Source organism: Homalodisca vitripennis, unplaced genomic scaffold (assembly GCF_021130785.1).
Source record: "Homalodisca vitripennis isolate AUS2020 unplaced genomic scaffold, UT_GWSS_2.1 ScUCBcl_5612;HRSCAF=12414, whole genome shotgun sequence".
Lineage (NCBI taxonomy): Eukaryota > Metazoa > Arthropoda > Insecta > Hemiptera > Cicadellidae > Homalodisca > Homalodisca vitripennis.
In genome coordinates this window covers 20,940-40,446 of record NW_025781738.1, presented here as the reverse complement: position 1 = coordinate 40,446, position 19,507 = coordinate 20,940, and the positions used below count along the sequence as shown (strand labels likewise).

At 33.5% G+C, this 19,507-nt stretch overlaps 1 long non-coding RNA gene across 1 annotated transcript; it reads left to right on the top strand.

Annotated features, from left to right (window-relative positions):
• Positions 1-6,001: 6,001 nt before the first annotated feature.
• Positions 6,002-18,294, top strand: LOC124373458. The gene is made up of 5 exons (XR_006923437.1): positions 6,002-6,224; positions 12,350-12,700; positions 14,166-14,516; positions 15,982-16,332; positions 17,798-18,294. It is a non-coding gene; the product is annotated as an uncharacterized LOC124373458 (long non-coding RNA).
• Positions 18,295-19,507: the final 1,213 nt, after the last annotated feature.

Sequence of the window (19,507 nt, the reverse complement as noted above, 5' to 3'; positions counted from 1 at the left end):
ACACTAACTAGTATAGTTTAAGAAAATTCATTTTTTTCTTAGAACTAGGATTACTAACCGGGATAACATTCAAATGTAATATATATTTACCTTCAAATCATTCTCACGAGAAGTCGTGTAATATATGTACAGCTACATACCATAATATTGGTATAATTATGTTGAATACTTCATATAATCTAACTTTAATACATTTTTAAAGTTTGAATAAGTGGTTATCACTTTATGAATTAAAATACTGTATAGTTTTGGTATCAGTATAAGGGATGAAAATAATTGTTACCTCTTGACATTTATTTTTATTTGAACTGTGAAATTCACTGTTTTAGAAAACCACGGGCCAGTAGATGTTTCTGCCTGTTTGTGATACTAGGTTAGTGAAAACAACATATTTAGGACCCTGACGTACGGAAGTCTTTATGCTACAATATATTTTATACTTCTGAGTAGGAGTTTAGGTATCGTCATTAACTGAAAGTTCCAATTCCTGATTATGTTGACTACATACCTTACATTTTAAAAGGTCCCAGCTCTTGAAATAAATGAATGAATGAATGAATAATATTTATTTCCCAAATACAAATTAATAACACGTACAATGTATCTATATTACTATAAATCCTACATCCATTATTAACATAATAGATCATCATCTAAATATGGTAAAAACGGCTGCTAAATATTCAATAATACTATTCCATCAGGGAAAAATAGGGTCTACATGGGCAAGTTAGCCTGTGCGTAGACCCGAGCCATTATGGCAACAATATAGGAAACGGATTTTTAGAAAAAAAAAATTAGTTTATGTGATAGAATATTTTTGTAATTAAGAAAAAATTAAATAGTAAAACAATAAAAGAAATACAATACATTAATGTTTATAGTTTTGGAGCAATCAGTTAACGATGACAACAAACCCCACCTCTTTAAAGCTAAAAATAAAAAAATAAATAAAAATATATCAAAACCATAACAATCTAATATCTGTCGGATACAACTATTTCCTTCCAGGGGCAGCCGGGACGCAACAATACACGACGCAATGACTGAGGGGTTGGTGGAGGGGGGTCAAGGTCAGGTTCCGCCTGTTGTACCGGTCACAATGAGGGCCTCGACTTCCTCGTCACTGAGACTGATAAGCAGTTCCGACACTTTCCTTTTAAAAGTCGATAATGCAGTTGTTTGAAAAAGTTTCTACGGCCTTCATATTTTAAGCACAAATTTCGGTAGAGTAGTTGAGAAATGTAATAACAATTAGTAGTTGAAAAAGATTTAATAAGATTGGAGGTAGTAATTCCTATGTTTCTAGAGTATCTAGTGCTGTAATTATGAGTAATTGGAATAAATATTTCGGTAAAATTATTGAACGTGTGTATTAATACAGTTTTAATGAAAATTTTGTCTGACCGTAAAAACTCTAGTCTCTTGGAATAGGGTACTGGTCGGGCAACGTTTACTCTTCCTAAAAGCAGCTTTTAATATTGATTTTTGAATTATACTAAGGTTATGAATTAAAGTTTTATTTGCTCCACCCCACCGCAATAATACCAAAAGACAGAATCGACTGTACAAATGCAAAATAAGCTACTCTAATTTCGTTTACGTTTCAGAATATTTGTTAACTCTTTAAAAGCAAAAATATATTTCCTTAATCTGTTTTTCAAATACTCAACATGTTCCGTCCATTTCATACGATTATTCAAATATAATTCCCAGATATTTGTAACTGCTAACACGCTGTATATTTCCACAGTTACAATTAGTGTTTGTGTAATTTCCACAAGAGTGAATGGTCAAGTCAGAGAGTACATAATCTGATTGTGTAGACAACGAAATTGGCATAAATTTAGTTTTTGAAATGTTTAGTGTTTAAAATATTTTGATCGAGCCATGTTTTTCACTATTGCCAAATCACTTAGAGCATTTAAGCGTACTTCATTCCAGGTCTTTCCCCCGCGTTTAAAATAAGAGTGTCATCGGCAAAAAAGAACTAATTTACTTGTTATATTCAACTTAGATATATTATTGATATATAATAGAAATAAAATGGGCCCAAGTGTGCTTCCTTGGATCACTCCGTAATTAATGGGCATTTGATCGCTGTTGACACCACAAGATCGTTGTTATCTGTCGCCTATCTGTGAGGTAGGACTGGAAACCACGAAAGAGCGCCGCCCGAAAACCGAACACCACAGCCCTTAAGCTTATCTAAGAAAAGCTTATTCCTGTTTACAGAATCAAATGCCTTTTTTAGATCTAAAAAAATTTAACATTAGACGCTCTTGACCTGCTATTGCTTGATTTATTTCTCTGCAGACATTCGAATAGAGCATTTGAAATGTTTTTTTATTGTCTGACCCGGAAGAATCCATACTGATTTCTTCGACATAATATCATGAGTAAAAGAGATATTCTACCAGCTGTTCTTTTATTATTTTTTCCAATATTTTAGACAAAAACACTTAGCAGAGATATCGGTCGGAAATTACTTTTATCGGTATATTCGTCGGCTTTATGAATCGGTATAACTTTAGCTATTTTAAAAATATTTGGGAAAGTACCAGAACTAATGCTCAAATTGATTAAGTGTAGTAAAGGTTTGCAAAGAATATTCAAATTAAATTTAAGAACTTCAGCTGAAATGCCATCGCAACCGGGGGGCAGACCCTCCCCGCAGACCGGATACATGACGTAAGATCTGTGTTCCTCTCTGTAACAGTATGCAGTGTGAAACAACTGTTCTGTCGATAGTCCTCGTCAGTCACAACTGGGTCGCCGCTAGGGTTAATGTTGTTTGCTAATATTTCGCCTACATTCACAAAGAAAGTTATTAAATTCGTCTGCTACATTTTTAAAACAAATCGTTGTTTACATTAATATGGTGGACAATATTTTTGGATTTTAAAAATCGTCTTTTTGTACATCCCTCCCTGCCAATTCTTTAATAATTCCCAGAGAATTTTTGGATCTTTTCCGGATTGATCAATCTTTGATCTATAATAATTCCTTTTTGTTTGCTTGATCAAGTTACTGACATTTGCGCGATGTGCTCGAAAGATTCGTCTGACAATTGGGTTAAATGGTTGTTTTTTTACCACTTTACTTAATTTATCCCGCTCACGTATTGCTCGGATTAGCTCATATGTGATCCATGGTTTCAATTTTTTTCTTTCTCGTCTGTTCGTTTTTTACTACTTTTTAGAACTTTCTATTGAGTTTTTGATATTTTCGCTCATAAGATATTAGCACAACTATCGACTTCCAGACAGTTCAACACTGCCTCCCAGTCGGACTTGGCGAGGTTGTCAGTGAGTAGGGCAATGGTTCTACGTAAGTGCGAGGGGGGAGTTGAGTGTCAGTGTCCGTAGCAGTTTCTGTTATCGTAAGGGCAGTACTGTAATGGTCCGTTAAAAAGCGTCTGGAAAATGGCGGCTTTCACCTTGGTCATGTCACTGTATCGTACGAAAATATGGTCGATCGATGCTGGACTGACTCTTTTTCAGTTACTCTGGTAGGTTTATCAAATACATTGTACAAGTCCCGCTTCAACACAGCAGTTTTTTATATTCGTCAATGTGTACGTCATTTTTTAGTAAGTCCAAGTTTATGTCTCCTAGTAATATGCACATTTTGTTTCTACCCATAAATTTATAATAATTGTGTAATCCTTCCAAGAAACATATCCATGTCACTGTCAAAAGTCCTGTATAAAGCTAGTACATTAAAACGTTTGTTAAAAAATATAAAATCTAACGCAATACCGTAAACGTCCCCTAAAGCCACTTGTTTTTGACAGTTGAAGATATGTGTTTCCCTACATACACGACCACTCCATCGTTCTTGTTCCGTTGTCTGTCAGTTCTGTGACAGTCAAACCCCTCCAGTCGAGCCTCCGCCCCTCCCCCACCCACCAGCCAACACTCTGTCAAAACTATCGCATCCAACCGACATCTCAACGATTCTATAAATATAGCTAATTCATCAAAGTTTTTTGCATATGATCTTATATTGCAGTGGAAAATATTTAGGCTGCAATCCTCCAGATTAGTCGTAAAAAAAATCACCATACTGATTTATATTCTTCAAAACTGAACAAGTAATGGTAAAAAGGTTAGTGCCGTCATCATCAACTACGTTTTTGGTTGTCATAAGTTCCGCACAGCCCACCTGCCCAGCCTACTAATACTAGCATATTTACAATTTTGCCTTAATTTAAAAGTTGTAACATGAAATGTGTAATACTACTTGTAATATAACAGCATGATTTTTTAATTTACTCGGTCTTTTAGACACTTATCCTCTTATTTTAAATTTTATTGAATTAATACTAAAGTAAAATGCGCCGCACAATGATTACAAATAATGGGAAATAAAAATGTAAAAAATAAAAAATTAATAACATTTATGAGTATTGGTTGTTATTGATATTAGATGTTATACATAATTTTTACTATGACGGTTAATGTTTATTATGACGGTAAATATTTTTACTAATTACACCATTTTGTATATTATTTGATACTTTCTAAAATAAAGATATTTCATTTACAACATTTAATAAATAATAAGAAATTATAATAATTAAACAAAACATTCCCTGTGAGTTTAAAAAACCAATGACAAAAAACGAATCATTTCCTAAATTTAAACAATAAAATTTACTTAAATAATAGTTATATATAACAACTAAATATTATATTTCTCACAACATATCTTACAAAACGAACACAAAAAGTAATTAAAACAAAACTTACTTGTGGATTTAAAAAACAAACATACCAAACAAAGAATAACAACAAAACAGAGGATAGTCAACTTACTCAAGTAATGGTTTTAGTAAACAAAAATCTTTCTTTTAAATCCTAACTGCTGACACTGCATGTCTTATAGACAGACAGAGATGCACATTGTGAAATAATTGCAGATAGATAATACTCCCGATTATGAATCCTGAGGGATTCACAATCAAGGATAATACAAATAAAAAACAACCTTGGAATCTTTCTTACGCTTTTTGAACATCACTTGCCTTGCACTATGAATTAGCTTGATTTTTAATAGTTAATTAATTAAATTTATAATAAATAATACTGTTTATGAGGATAAAAAAAGCTATGTACTCAATTAAACCAAAACAAAATTTAAGATTAATAATAATAAATATATAACTCTAATCTGTTATTCTTAAAAAAACAATCAAACTACCACAGTATCAATACCTGCGGTCAATTGTATTTATATCCCAACAGTTATTCTCTGTCAGTTGAAAGTCCATAATTTCTAATAATATTATTGATCCTCAGGTGTCTGGCATTGTTGGTGATGAGAAACTACATACTGTACTGTCTGAAAATTTGCAAGACCTTCCCTATGTGCAACAAGTCTTCCTCTGCTGCATGGGACTACAGCAAGAAGACAGGAGCCTACACGAGTATCAGGGGCGTGAGTTTTATTAATAAATTATCTTTATCATAATTTAAATTTAGTTACTATTTTCTTACGTCAATGACTCTAATTATAAAGTAATAAGGTCCTTCTAGTTATATTAATAATTGGGCGTAGTTTACTGAAAAATAGTAATAATATTGAAAGCTGATATGAAATATATTTTTTAATAGACGTTTTGGATTAACACCACTTAAAAGCAGGTCATTCTCTAGGACGAAGCAAATTATTTAAATAATTTCATTGTGCAATCGATGCCTTGATGCGGAGTATTCCGGAAGAAAGGTGTTTGTTTTGATATGAAATATTTTCAAACGCTATATCTGTATCACAATAGGCTTCGGAACAGACGTTGAATTAAAACTGTTACGGACGGAGAGTTTTAGTAACGAAACAGTTGTGATTAATTGAATGTGTGGTTTTGATAGGAATACTGGATACACTAGGATTGAGGAAAATAAAAGAAGATGTATTCCGTCCGCCAACCCCCTACGCAAATCTCAACCAGGATCGTTTCGTTGCCCCAAGACTCTACACCCACTTCAGTACTCCCAGCCCCTCTTACTCCGCTCCTCATTATAATCAATAATTTTGATCTATTATTGATCATTCTGGGGGACGTGAAAAGCATACATGGATTCCCCTTCACTTCCAGAAAATTCTTTTCAGCTGATATGACGCTCCAGGTACAAGAACCGACCATCCCCTGAGCCCATTAACGCCAGGATGACCAAACATCACGTGTCGTGGAGGACTAAAATGTTTGTAGGTACTCTTAGGTAAGTTAGATAATTTGAATGTTTGCTTTGAATATATCCTAATGTACAAATCTTTTACTCAACAAAACTCTCCGTCCAAAAGTAACAGTTTAAATTCCAAACTCAGTTATCCTGCACCCTTTATGTAATAATGGACTCGAACAAGTTGGTTTTCATTAAAAGAACCAAAGAATCAACCAAAAAAATAAGAATTTTTATTATTACTTTTTAAATAAAATAGCACGTACTAACATAATAGGTAATATTATGTAAATTCAACATGATTAACAATATTAAAGTAGGTTAATATTTCAAACACTAACTAGTATAGTTTAAGAAAATTCATTTTTTTCTTCGAACTAGGATTACTAACCGGGATAACATTCAAATGTAATATACATTTACCTTCAAATCATTCTCACGAGAAGTTGTGTAATATATGTACAGCTACAGACCATAATATTGGTATAATTATGTTGAATACTTCATATAATCTAACTTTTTATACATTTTTAAAGTTTGAATAAGTGGTTATCACTTTATGAATTAAAATACTGTATAGTTTGGTATCAGTATAAGGGATGAAAATAATTGTTACCTCTTGACATTTATTTTTATTTGAACTGTGAAATTCACTGTTTTAGAAAACCACGGCCAGTAGATGTTTCTGCCTGTTTGTGATACTAGTTAGTGAAAACAACATATTTAGGACCCTGACGTACGCAAGTCTTATGCTACAATATATTTTATACTTCTGAGTAGGAGTTTAGGTATCGTCATTAACTGAAAGTTCCAATTCCTGATTATGTTGACTACATACCTCTACATTTTAAAAGGTCCCAGCTCTTCAAATAAATGAAATGAATGAATGAATAATATTTATTTCCCAAATACAAATTAATAAACACGTACAATGTATCTATATTACTATAAATCCTACATCCATTATTAACATAATAGATCATCATCTAAATATGGTAAAAAAACGGCTGCAAAATATTCAATAATACTATTCCATCAGGGAAAAATAGGGTCTACATGGGCAAGTAGCCTGTGCGTAGACCCGAGCCATTATGGCAACGATATAGGAACGGATTTTTAGAAAAAAAAAAATTAGTTTATGTGATAGAATATTTTGTAATTAAGAAAAAATTTAAATAGTAAAACAATAAAAGAAATACAATACATTAATGTTTTATAGTTTTGGAGCAATCAGTTAACGATGACAACAAAACCCACCTCTTTATGCTAAAATAATAAAAAAATAAATAAAAATATATCAAACCATAACAATCTAATATCTGTCGGATACAACTATTTCCTTCCAGGGGCAGCCGGACGCAACAATACACGACGCAATGACTGAGGGTAGGTGAGGGGGGTCAAGGTCAGGTCCGCCTGTTGTAACCCGGTCACAATGAGGGCCTCGACTTCCTCGTCACTGAGACTGATAAGCAGTTCCGACACTTTCCTTTTAAAAGTCGATAATGCAGTTGTTTGAAAAAGTTCTACGCCTTCATATTTTAAGCACAAATTTCGGTAGAGTAGTTGAGAAATGTAATAACAATTAGTAGTTTGAAAAAGATTTAATAAGATTGGAGGTAGTAATTCCTATGTTTCTAGAGTATCTAGTGCTGTAATTATGAGTAATTGGAATAAATATTTCGGTAAAATTATTGAACGTGTGTATTAATACAGTTTTAATGAAAATTTGTCTGACCGTAAAAACTCTAGTCTCTTGGAATAGGGTACTGGTCGGGCAACGTTTTACTCTTCCTAAAAGCAGCTTTTAATATTGATTTTTGAATTATACTAAGGTTTATGAATTAAAGTTTTATTTGCTCCACCCCACGCAATAATACCAAAAGACAGAATCGACTGTACAAATGCAAATAAGCTACTCTAATTTCGTTTACGTTCAGAATATTTGTTAACTCTTTAAAAGCAAAAATATATTTCCTTAATCTGTTTTTCAAATACTCAAACATGTTCCGTCCATTTCATACGATTATCAAATATAATTCCCAGATATATGTAACTGCTAACACGCTGTATATTTCCACAGTTACAATTAGTGTTTGTGTAATTTCCACAAGAGTGAATGGTCAAGTCAGAGAGTACATAATCTGATTGTGTAGACAACGAAATTGGCATAAATTTAGTTTTTGAAATGTTTAGTGTTAAAATATTTTGATCGAGCCATGTTTTCACTATTGCCAAATCACTTAGAGCATTTAAGCGTACTTCATTCCAGGTCTTTCCCCGCGTTAAAATAAGAGTGTCATCGGCAAAAAGAACTAATTTTACTTGTTATATTCAACTTAGATATATTATTGATATATAATAGAAATAAAATGGGCCCAAGTGTGCTTCCTTGGATCACTCGTAATTAATGGGCATTTGATCGCTGTTGACACCACAGATCGTTGTTATCTGTCGCCTATCTGTGAGGTAGGACTGGAACCACGAAAGAGCGCCGCCCCGAACACCCACAGCCTTAAGCTTATCTAAGAGCTTATTCCTGTTTACAGAATCAAATGCCTTTTTTAGATCTAAAAAAAATTAACATTAGACGCTCTTGACCTGCTATTGCTTGATTTATTTCTCTGCAGACATCGAATAGAGCATTTGAAATGTTTTTGTCTGACCGGAATCCATACTGATTCTTCGACATAATATCATGAGTAAAGAGATATTCTACCAGCTGTTCTTTTATTATTTTTTCCAATATTTTAGACAAAACACTTAGCAGAGATATCGGTCGGAAATTACTTTTATCGGTATATTCGTCGGCTTTATGAATCGGTATAACTTTAGCTATTTTAAAAATATTTGGGAAAGTACCAGAACTAATGCTCAAATTGATTAAGTGTAGTAAAGGTTTGCAAAGAATATTCAAATTAAATTTAAGAACTTCAGCTGAAATGCCATCGCAAACCGGGGGCAGACCCTCCCCGCAGACCGGATACATGACGTAAGATGTGTTCCTCTGTAACAGTATGCAGTGTGAAACAACTGTTCTGTCGATAGTCCTCGTCAGTCACACTGGGTCGCCGCTAGGGTTAATGTTGTTTGCTAATATTTCGCCTACATTCACAAAGAAGTTATTAAATTCGTCTGCTACATTTTTAAACAAATCGTTGTTTACATTAATATGTGGACAATATTTTTGGATTTTAAAAACGTCTTTTTGTACATCCCTCCCTCCAATTCTTTAATAATTCCCCAGAGAATTTTTGGATCTTTTCCGGATTGATCAATCTTTGATCTATAATAATTCCTTTTTGTTTGCTTGATCAAGTTACTGACATTTGCGCGATGTGCTCGAAAGATTCGTCTGACAATTGGGTTAAATGGTTGTTTTTTTACCACTTTACTTAATTTATCCCGCTCACGTATTGCTCGGATTAGCTCATATGTGATCCATGGTTTCAATTTTTTTCTTCTCGTCTGTTTCGTTTTTTTACTACTTTTTAGAACTTTCTATTGAGTTTTTGATATTTTCGCATAAGATATTAGCACAACTATCGACTTCCAGACAGTTCAACACTGCCTCCCAGTCGGACTTGGCGAGGTTGTCCAGTGAGTAGGGCATGGTCTACGTAAAGTGCGAGGGGGGAGTTGAGTGTCAGTGTCCGTAGCAGTTTTCTGTTATCGTAAGGGCAGTACTGTAATGGTCCGTAAAAGCCGTCCTGGAAAATGGCGGCTTTCACCTTGGTCATGTCACTGTATCGTACGAAAAATATGGTCGATGCTGGACTGACTCTTTTCAGTTACTCTGGTAGGTTTATCAATACATTGTAACAAGTCCCGCTTCAACACAGCAGTTTTTATATTCGTCAATGTGTACGTCATTTTTTAGTAAGTCCAAGTTTATGTCTCCTAGTAATATGCACATTTTGTTTCTACCCATAAATTTATAATAATTGTGTAATCCTTCCAAGAACATATCCATGTCACTGTCAAAAGTCCTGTATAAAGCTAGTACATTAAAAACGTTTGTTAAAAAATATAAAAATCTAACGCAATACCGTAAACGTCCCTAAAGCCCACTTGTTTTACAGTTGAAGATATGTGTTTCCCTACATACACGACCACTCCATCGTTCTTGTTCCGTTGTCTGTCAGTTCTGTGACAGTCAAACCCCTCCAGTCGAGCCTCCGCCCCCTCCCCCACCCACCAGCCAACACTCTGTCAAAACTATCGCATCCAAACCGACATCTCAACGATTTCTATAAATTTAGCTAATTCATCAAAGTTTTTTGCATATGATCTTATATTGCAGTGGAAAATATTTAGGCTGCAATCCTCCAGATTAGTCGTAAAAAAATCACCATACTGATTTATATTCTTCAAAACTGAACAAGTAATGGTAAAAAGGTTAGTGCCGTCATCATCAACTACGTTTTTTGGTTGTCATAAGTTCCGCACAGCCCACCTGCCCAGCCTACTAATACTAGCATATTTACAATTTTGCCTTAATTTAAAAGTTGTAACATGAAATGTGTAATACTACTTGTAATATAACAGCATGATTTTTTAATTTACTCGGTCTTTTAGACACTTATCCTCTTATTTTAAATTTTATTGAATTAATACTAAAGTAAAATGCGCCGCAACAATGATTACAAATAATGGGAAATAAAAATGTAAAAAATAAAAAAATTAATAACATTTATGAGTATTGGTTGTTATTGATATTAGATGTTATACATAATTTTTACTATGACGGTTAATGTTTATTATGACGGTAAATATTTTTACTAATTACACCATTTTGTATATTATTTGATACTTTCTAAAAATAAAGATATTTCATTTACAACATTTAATAAATAATAAGAAATTATATAATAATTAAACAAAACATTCCCTGTGAGTTTAAAAAACCAATGACAAAAAACGAATCATTTCCTAAATTTAAACAATAAAATTTACTTAAATAATAGTTATATATAACAACTAAATATTATATTTCTCACAACATATCTTACAAAACGAACACAAAAAGTAATTAAAAACAAACTTACTTGTGGATTTAAAAAACAAACATACAAACAAAGAATAACAACAAAACAGAGGATAGTCAACTTACTTAAGTAATGGTTTTAGTAAACAAAAAATCTTTCTTTTAAATCCTAACTGCCGACACTGCATGTCTTATAGACAGACAGAGATGCACATTTGTGAAATAATTGCAGATAGATAATACTCCCGATTATGAATCCTGAGGGATTCACAATCAAGGATAATACAAATAAAAAACAACCTTGGACATCTTTCTTACGCTTTGAACATCACTTGCCTTGCACTATGAATTAGCTTGATTTTTAATAGTTAATTAATTAAATTTATAATAAATAATACTGTTTATGAGGATAAAAAAGCTATGTACTCAATTAAACCAAAACAAAATTTAAGATTAATAATAATAAATATATAACTCTAATCTGTTATTCTTAAAAAAACAATCAAACTACCACAGTATCAATACCTGCGGTCAATTGTATTTATATCCCAACAGTTATTCTCTGTCAGTTGAAAGTCCATAATTTTTAATACTATTATTGATCCTCAGGTGTCTGGCATTGTTGGTGACGAGAACTACATACTGTACTGTCTGAAAATTTGCAAGACCTTCCCTATGTGCAACAAGTCTTCCTCTGCTGCATGGGACTACAGCAAGAAGACAGGAGCCTACACGAGTATCAGGGGCGTGAGTTTTATTAATAAATTATCTTTATCATAATTTAAATTTAGTTACTATTTTCTTACGTCAATGACTCTAATTATAAAGTAATAAGGCCCTTCTAGTTATATTAATAATTGGGCGTAGTTTACTGAAAAATAGTAATAATATTGAAAGCTGATATGAAATATATTTTTTAATAGACGTTTTGGATTAACACCACTTAAAAGCAGGTCATTCTCTAGGACGAAGCAAATTATTTAAATAATTTCATTGTGCAATCGATGCCTTGATGCGGAGTATTCCGGAAGAAAGGTGTTTGTTTTGATATGAAATATTTTCAAACGCTATATCTGTATCACAATAGGCTTCGGAACAGACGTTGAATTAAACTGTTACGGACGGAGAGTTTTAGTAACGAAACAGTTGTGATTACATGAATGTGTGGTTTTGATAGGAATACTGGATACACTAGGATTGAGGAAAATAAAAGAAGATGTATTCCGTCCGCCAACCCCCTACGCAAATCTCAACCAGGATCGTTTCGTTGCCCCACGACTCTACACCCACTTCAGTACTCCCAGCCCCTCTTACTCCGCTCCTCATTATAATCAATAATTTTGATCTATTATTGATCATTCTGGGGGACGTGAAAAGCATACATGGATTCCCCTTCACTTCCAGAAAATTCTTTTCAGCTGATATGACGCTCCAGGTACAAGAACCGACCATCCCCTGAGCCCATTAACGCCAGGATGACCAAACATCACGTGTCGTGGAGGACTAAAACGTTTGTAGGTACTCTTAGGTAAGTTAGATAATTTGAATGTTTGCTTTGAATATATCCTAATGTACAAATCTTTTACTCAACAAAACTCTCCGTCCAAAAGTAACAGTTTAAATTCCAAACTCAGTTATCCTGCACCCTTTATGTAATAATGGACTCGAACAAGTTGGTTTTCATTAAAAGAACCAAAGAATCAACAAAAAAAATCAGAATAGTTATTAGTACTTTTTAAATAAAATAGCACGTACTAACATAATAGGTAATATTATGTAAATTCAACATGATTAACAATATTAAAGTAGGTTAATATTTCAAACACTAACTAGTATAGTTTAAGAAAATTCATTTTTTTCTTCGAACTAGGATTACTAACCGGGATAACATTCAAATGTAATATACATTTACCTTCAAATCATTCTCACGAGAAGTTGTGTAATATATGTACAGCTACAGACCATAATATTGGTATAATTATGTTGAATACTTCATATAATCTAACTTTTATACATTTTTAAAGTTTGAATAAGTGGTTATCACTTTATGAATTAAAATACTGTATAGTTTGGTATCAGTATAAGGGATGAAAATAATTGTTACCTCTTGACATTTATTTTTATTTGAACTGTGAAATTCACTGTTTTAGAAAACCACGGCCAGTAGATGTTTCTGCCTGTTTGTGATACTAGTTAGTGAAAACAACATATTTAGGACCCTGACGTACGCAAGTCTTATGCTACAATATATTTTATACTTCTGAGTAGGAGTTTAGGTATCGTCATTAACTGAAAGTTCCAATTCCTGATTATGTTGACTACATACCTCTACATTTTAAAAGGTCCCAGCTCTTCAAATAAATATCCCAACAGTTATTCTCTGTCAGTTGAAAGTCCATAATTTTTAATACTATTATTGATCCTCAGGTGTCTGGCATTGTTGGTGACGAGAACTACATACTGTACTGTCTGAAAATTTGCAAGACCTTCCTTATGTGCAACAAGTCTTCCTCTGCTGCATGGGACTACAGCAAGAAGACAGGAGCCTACACGAGTATCAGGGGCGTGAGTTTAATTAATAAATTATCTTTATCATAATTTAAATTTAGTTACTATTTTCTTACGTCAATGACTCTAATTATAAAGTAATAAGGCTTCTAGTTATATTAATAATTGGGCGTAGTTTACTAAAAAATAATAATAATATTGAAAGCTGATATGAAATATATTTTTTAATAGACGTTTTGGATTAACACCACTTAAAAGCAGGTCATTCTCTAGGACGAAGCAAATTATTTAAATAATTTCATTGTGCAATCGATGCCTTGATGCGGAGTATTCCGGAAGAAAGGTGTTTGTTTTGATATGAAATATTTTCAAACGCTATATCTGTATCACAATAGGCTTCGGAACAGACGTTGAATTAAACTGTTACGGACGGAGAGTTTTAGTAACGAAACAGTTGTGATTACATGAATGTGTGGTTTTGATAGGAATACTGGATACACTAGGATTGAGGAAAATAAAAGAAGATGTATTCCGTCCGCCAACCCCCTACGCAAATCTCAACCAGGATCGTTTCGTTGCCCCACGACTCTACACCCACTTCAGTACTCCCAGCCCCTCTTACTCCGCTCCTCATTATAATCAATAATTTTGATCTATTATTGATCATTCTGGGGGACGTGAAAAGCATACATGGATTCCCCTTCACTTCCAGAAAATTCTTTTCAGCTGATATGACGCTCCAGGTACAAGAACCGACCATCCCCTGAGCCCATTAACGCCAGGATGACCAAACATCACGTGTCGTGGAGGACTAAAACGTTTGTAGGTACTCTTAGGTAAGTTAGATAATTTGAATGTTTGCTTTGAATATATCCTAATGTACAAATCTTTTACTCAACAAAACTCTCCGTCCAAAAGTAACAGTTTAAATTCCAAACTCAGTTATCCTGCACCCTTTATGTAATAATGGACTCGAACAAGTTGGTTTTCATTAAAAGAACCAAAGAATCAACCAAAAAAATCAGAATAGTTATTAGTACTTTTTAAATAAAATAGCACGTACTAACATAATAGGTAATATTATGTAAATTCAACATGATTAACAATATTAAAGTAGGTTAATATTTCAAACACTAACTAGTATAGTTTAAGAAAATTCATTTTTTTCTTCGAACTAGGATTACTAACCGGGATAACATTCAAATGTAATATACATTTACCTTCAAATCATTCTCACGAGAAGTTGTGTAATATATGTACAGCTACAGACCATAATATTGGTATAATTATGTTGAATACTTCATATAATCTAACTTTTATACATTTTTAAAGTTTGAATAAGTGGTTATCACTTTATGAATTAAAATACTGTATAGTTTGGTATCAGTATAAGGGATGAAAATAATTGTTACCTCTTGACATTTATTTTTATTTGAACTGTGAAATTCACTGTTTTAGAAAACCACGGCCAGTAGATGTTTCTGCCTGTTTGTGATACTAGTTAGTGAAAACAACATATTTAGGACCCTGACGTACGCAAGTCTTATGCTACAATATATTTTATACTTCTGAGTAGGAGTTTAGGTATCGTCATTAACTGAAAGTTCCAATTCCTGATTATGTTGACTACATACCTCTACATTTTAAAAGGTCCCAGCTCTTCAAATAAATATCCCAACAGTTATTCTCTGTCAGTTGAAAGTCCATAATTTTTAATACTATTATTGATCCTCAGGTGTCTGGCATTGTTGGTGACGAGAACTACATACTGTACTGTCTGAAAATTTGCAAGACCTTCCCTATGTGCAACAAGTCTTCCTCTGCTGCATGGGACTACAGCAAGAAGACAGGAGCCTACACGAGTATCAGGGGCGTGAGTTTAATTAATAAATTATCTTTATCATAATTTAAATTTAGTTACTATTTTCTTACGTCAATGACTCTAATTATAAAGTAATAAGGCTTCTAGTTATATTAATAATTGGGCGTAGTTTACTAAAAAATAATAATAATATTGAAAGCTGATATGAAATATATTTTTTAATAGACGTTTTGGATTAACACCACTTAAAAGCAGGTCATTCTCTAGGACGAAGCAAATTATTTAAATAATTTCATTGTGCAATCGATGCCTTGATGCGGAGTATTCCGGAAGAAAGGTGTTTGTTTTGATATGAAATATTTTCAAACGCTATATCTGTATCACAATAGGCTTCGGAACAGACGTTGAATTAAACTGTTACGGACGGAGAGTTTTAGTAACGAAACAGTTGTGATTACATGAATGTGTGGTTTTGATAGGAATACTGGATACACTAGGATTGAGGAAAATAAAAGAAGATGTATTCCGTCCGCCAACCCCCTACGCAAATCTCAACCAGGATCGTTTCGTTGCCCCACGACTCTACACCCACTTCAGTACTCCCAGCCCCTCTTACTCCGCTCCTCATTATAATCAATAATTTTGATCTATTATTGATCATTCTGGGGGACGTGAAAAGCATACATGGATTCCCCTTCACTTCCAGAAAATTCTTTTCAGCTGATATGACGCTCCAGGTACAAGAACCGACCATCCCCTGAGCCCATTAACGCCAGGATGACCAAACATCACGTGTCGTGGAGGACTAAAACGTTTGTAGGTACTCTTAGGTAAGTTAGATAATTTGAATGTTTGCTTTGAATATATCCTAATGTACAAATCTTTTACTCAACAAAACTCTCCGTCCAAAAGTAACAGTTTAAATTCCAAACTCAGTTATCCTGCACCCTTTATGTAATAATGGACTCGAACAAGTTGGTTTTCATTAAAAGAACCAAAGAATCAACCAAAAAAATCAGAATAGTTATTAGTACTTTTTAAATAAAATAGCACGTACTAACATAATAGGTAATATTATGTAAATTCAACATGATTAACAATATTAAAGTAGGTTAATATTTCAAACACTAACTAGTATAGTTTAAGAAAATTCATTTTTTTCTTCGAACTAGGATTACTAACCGGGATAACATTCAAATGTAATATACATTTACCTTCAAATCATTCTCACGAGAAGTTGTGTAATATATGTACAGCTACAGACCATAATATTGGTATAATTATGTTGAATACTTCATATAATCTAACTTTTATACATTTTTAAAGTTTGAATAAGTGGTTATCACTTTATGAATTAAAATACTGTATAGTTTGGTATCAGTATAAGGGATGAAAATAATTGTTACCTCTTGACATTTATTTTTATTTGAACTGTGAAATTCACTGTTTTAGAAAACCACGGCCAGTAGATGTTTCTGCCTGTTTGTGATACTAGTTAGTGAAAACAACATATTTAGGACCCTGACGTACGCAAGTCTTATGCTACAATATATTTTATACTTCTGAGTAGGAGTTTAGGTATCGTCATTAACTGAAAGTTCCAATTCCTGATTATGTTGACTACATACCTCTACATTTTAAAAGGTCCCAGCTCTTCAAATAAATTTCCCAATAGTTATTCTCTGTCAGTTGAAAGTCCATAATTTTTAATACTATTATTGATCCTCAGGTGTCTGGCATTGTTGGTGACGAGAACTACATACTGTACTGTCTGAAAATTTGCAAGACCTTCCTTATGTGCAACAAGTCTTCCTCTGCTGCATGGGACTACAGCAAGAAGACAGGAGCCTACACGAGTATCAGGGGCGTGAGTTTTATTAATAAATTATCTTTATCATAATTTAAATTTAGTTACTATTTTCTTACGTCAATGACTCTAATTATAAAGTAATAAGGCTTCTAGTTATATTAATAATTGGGCGTAGTTTACTAAAAAATAATAATAATATTGAAAGCTGATATGAAATATATTTTTTAATAGACGTTTTGGATTAACACCACTTAAAAGCAGGTCATTCTCTAGGACGAAGCAAATTATTTAAATAATTTCATTGTGCAATCGATGCCTTGATGCGGAGTATTCCGGAAGAAAGGTGTTTGTTTTGATATGAAATATTTTCAAACGCTATATCTGTATCACAATAGGCTTCGGAACAGACGTTGAATTAAACTGTTACGGACGGAGAGTTTTAGTAACGAAACAGTTGTGATTACATGAATGTGTGGTTTTGATAGGAATACTGGATACACTAGGATTGAGGAAAATAAAAGAAGATGTATTCCGTCCGCCAACCCCCTACGCAAATCTCAACCAGGATCGTTTCGTTGCCCCACGACTCTACACCCACTTCAGTACTCCCAGCCCCTCTTACTCCGCTCCTCATTATAATCAATAATTTTGATCTATTATTGATCATTCTGGGGGACGTGAAAAGCATACATGGATTCCCCTTCACTTCCAGAAAATTCTTTTCAGCTGATATGACGCTCCAGGTACAAGAACCGACCATCCCCTGAGCCCATTAACGCCAGGATGACCAAACATCACGTGTCGTGGAGGACTAAAACGTTTGTAGGTACTCTTAGGTAAGTTAGATAATTTGAATGTTTGCTTTGAATATATCCTAATGTACAAATCTTTTACTCAACAAAACTCTCCGTCCAAAAGTAACAGTTTAAATTCCAAACTCAGTTATCCTGCACCCTTTATGTAATAATGGACTCGAACAAGTTGGTTTTCATTAAAAGAACCAAAGAATCAACCAAAAAAATCAGAATAGTTATTAGTACTTTTTAAATAAAATAGCACGTACTAACATAATAGGTAATATTATGTAAATTCAACATGATTAACAATATTAAAGTAGGTTAATATTTCAAAACACTAACTAGTATAGTTTAAGAAAATTCATTTTTGCATACTAACACAGGTTAACGTAATTTCACCGAAAACAATAGTCCGGATTATCGCTAACATATAAAAACCAGTTTTTCGGCAGTAAAATGTTGGCAATACAAAACACATAAATAACGAGATTTTCGACTATCAAACTAAAAACAATGGCGGAACATGGTCGTCTTGATGAGTTGACAGTAGTCACGTGATAAACAGGAAAGTTTCCGATTGGCCGGGCGGGTCACGTGACCTATAGGACGGCTTCGATTGACCGCCAGACGTAAACAAACCAACCCACATTGACAAGGAATAATTAGTGAAGTTATTGACATGGCGTGCGATGGTTCTTGTCACACGCTAAAAAGACTCTAGCTTGCGTATTCAAAACTCAGATCACGCGATGCTTGCCCGCTGCGCAGCGCTTTGCGCTGCTTGCTCTTTTAGAAAAAAAATTAACTCGAGCTTGCAAAGTCGAAGCCCAGATCACGCCATGACTGCTTACACACACAAAACTCAGACAGAACTAACGCAGGTTTCATTACAAGCAAAAGGTAACCGGCGCGCGTTTATCACTGATAAGATAAGACGAGTTTATACTAGAAGTAGTACCTGGACTACTGCCCTACGAACTAATAAGACCAAAAAAAACGAATAAATGCAATGTCAGTCAGGTTTTTTTTTTTTAATTTTATTTTTTCCGAAATTTTTTTTTGGGGGGGGGGAGTAAACGGCTACGGCGATAATCGGGATTATTTTTTTCGGTGAAATTACGTTAACCTGTGTTAGTAAGCAAAAAATCACGGCAATTAGAGCGGTAGTCGCTGAGCTTAAGATTTACCTCTTAAGGGTTTATTTATTTGGAAGCTGTAGTTGGTCGTTCTTACCTGAATGCTGACATACAAGCTCGTATGGGTGATGGGATATACCGTTAGTTTGTAATAGCCTAATACCAAAATAATGTAGTTAGTAAAATACCGTAAATGAGTGTTTTTATTTTTACAAAAATTTTTACTAAGTTTTATATTTCCCCCGACTAAAAATGTTGCAAT